Below are 2,862 nucleotides of genomic sequence, written 5' to 3'. Positions count from 1 at the left end.
GGCCTCCCAACACCAAACTTAGACTTTGACTGTGGGGGCTTTAGTTGACTCTACAGTGAGAGAAGCTTTTCATGCTTCCTCTCCATGGTTACAGAAGGAGATCTTTGAGTTTTAAACACAAGGTTGTCCTCATTCAGTTGAAGGACTAATTCTCCTCTGTCCACATCAATCACAGCTTTTGCTGTGGCTAGGAAGGGTCTTCCAAGGATGATGGATTCATCCTTATCCTTCCTAGTGTCTAGGATTATGAAATCAGTAGGGATGTAAAGGCCTTCAACCTTTACTAACAAGTCCTCTACTAATCCATAAGCCTGTTTCATTGATTTGTCTGCCATCTCTAGTGAGATTCTTATATCTTGTACCTCAAAGATTCCCAGTTTTTCTATTACAGAGAGTGGCATGAGGTTTATCCCTGACTCAAGGTCACACAGAGCCTTTTCAAAGGTCATGGTGCCTAAGGTACAAAGTATGAAGAACTTTCCGGGATCCGGTTTCTTATGAGGCAATGTCTGCCTTATCAATGCACTGAGTTCATTGGTGAACAAGGGGGGTTCATCCTCCCAAGTCTCATTACCAAATAAGCTGGCATTCAACTTCATGATGGCTCCTAGATATTTAGCAACCTGCTCTTCAATGATGTCTTCATCCTCTTCAGAGAAAGAATAGTCATCAGAGCTCATGAATGGTAAAAGGAGGTTCAATGGAACATCTATGGTCTCTAGATGAGCCTCAGATTCCTTTGGTTTCTCAAAGGGAAACTTCTTATTGGTCAGTGAACGTCCCAGGAGGTCTTCCTCACTAGGATTCACATCCTCCTCCTCCTCTCTGGGTTCGGCCACACCAAGTAGGGTTATGGCCTTGCACTCTCTTTTTGGATTCTCTTCTGTATTGCTTGGGAGAGTATTAGGAGGAGTTTTAGTGACTCTTTTACTCAGCTGGCCTACTTGTGCCTCCAAATTTTTGATGGAGGACCTTGTTTCATTCATGAAACTTAGAGTGGCCTTAGATAGATCAGAGACTATATTTGCTAAGCTAGATGGATTCTGCTCAGAATTCTCTATCTGTTGCTGAGAGGATGATGGAAAAGGCTTGCTATTGCTAAACTTGTTTCTTCCACCATTATTAAAGCCTTGTTGAGGCTTTTGCTGATCCTTCCATGAGAAATTTGGATAATTTCTCCATGAGGGATTATAGGTGTTTCCATAGGGTTCACCCATGTAATTCACCTCTGCTATTGCAGGCTTCTCAGTATCATAAGCTTCTTCTTCAGAAGATGCCTCTTTAGTACTGTTGGATGCAGTTTGCAATCCATTCAGACTCTGAGAAATCATACTGACTTGCTGAGTCAATATTTTATTCTGAGCCAATATGGCATTCAGAGTATCAATTTCAAGAACTCCCTTCCTCTGAGGTGTCCCATTACTCACAGGATTCCTTTTAGAAGTGTACATGAACTGGTTATTTGCAACCATGTCAATGAGTTCCTGAGCTTCTGCAGGCGTTTTCTTTAGGTGAATGGATCCACCTGCAGAATGGTCCAATGACATCTTAGATAATTCAAACAGACCATCATAGAATATATCCAGGATGGTCCATTCTGAAAGCATGTCAGAAGGACACTTTTTGGTCAGTTGCTTGTATCTCTCCAAAGCTTCATAGAGGGATTCACCTTCTTTCTGTTTGAAGGTTTGAACATCCACTCTAAGCTTGCTAAGCTTTTGAGGAGGAAAGAACTTGGCTAAGAAAGCCGTGACCAGCTTATCCCAAGAGTTCAGCCTATCTTTAGGTTGAGAGTCCAACCATATTCTAGCTCTGTCTCTTACATCAAACGGGAAAAGCATAAGCCTGTAGACCTCGAGATAAACCCCATTGGTCTTAACAGTATCACAGATCTGCAAGAATTCAGTTAAGAACTAAAAAGGATCTTCAGAGAAACTAATTGAGGCTTTAGCTCAAAATTGTTTTCTCCAATGGCAGGGATTGAGATGCTTCTTCCATGCAAGTTGGAATTTGGTGCAATAAAGTCACCAAGCATCTTCCTTGCATCTCCACCATTGTTATTATTTTCGGCCATGTCTCCTTCTTTTTCGAAAATTTCTGTCAGATTTTCTCTAGAGAGTTGTGCTTTAGCTTCCCTTAGCTTCCTCTTCAGAGTCCTTTCAGGTTCAGGATCAGCTTCAACAAGAATGTTCTTATCCTTGTTCCTGCTCATATGAAAAAGAAGAGAACAAAAAAGAAAATATAGAATCCTTTATGCCACAGTATAGATATTCCTTATATGAGTATAAGAAGAGAAGGATGGAAGAAAGAAAAGATAAGAATTCGAACACAGAGGAGAAGAGTTGGTTCGAATTTTTGAGTAGAAGAGAAGTGTTAGAAAATAAATAAATAATTAGAAGGAGATGAGAGATGGAAGAATTCGAAAATAAAAAAAAATAAAAATATTTTTGTTTTTAATTTAAAATTAAAGTTAAAATTCAAAAATTTTAAAAAGAAAAATGAAATTAAATTAAATTAAAATTTAAAACAATTAGTTAATTAAAAAGGAATTTTGAAAAAGAGGTTAGTGATTTTCGAAAATTAGAGAGAGAGAATTAGTTAGGTAGTTTTGAAAAAGATAAGAATCAAACAAGATAAGATTAATTGAAAAAAAAATTTGAAAATCAATTTTGAAAAGATAAGAAGTTAGATAAGAAGTTAGAAAAGATTTTGAAATTGATTTTGAAAAAGATGTGATTGAAATTTATTTTGAAAAAAAAATTGAAAAAGAAATTTAAAAAGATTTTATTTTGAAAATTAAAGTTGATTACTTGACTAACAAGAAACAAAAAGATATGATTTTAAAATTTAAAGATTGAACCT

General features: G+C 37.0%; 1 non-coding gene across 1 annotated transcript; it reads left to right on the top strand.

The window, feature by feature from the left end:
- Window positions 1-1,601: 1,601 nt before the first annotated feature.
- Window positions 1,602-1,709, top strand: LOC148563941 (small nucleolar RNA R71). Its single transcript, XR_015884627.1, has one exon. It is a non-coding gene; the product is annotated as a small nucleolar RNA R71 (small nucleolar RNA).
- Window positions 1,710-2,862: the final 1,153 nt, after the last annotated feature.

Source organism: Arachis ipaensis, chromosome B5, assembly GCF_059453495.1.
Source record: "Arachis ipaensis isolate K30076 ecotype BB chromosome B5, ASM5945349v1, whole genome shotgun sequence".
Lineage (NCBI taxonomy): Eukaryota > Viridiplantae > Streptophyta > Magnoliopsida > Fabales > Fabaceae > Arachis > Arachis ipaensis.
This window is presented reverse-complemented; position numbering and strand designations above follow the sequence as displayed.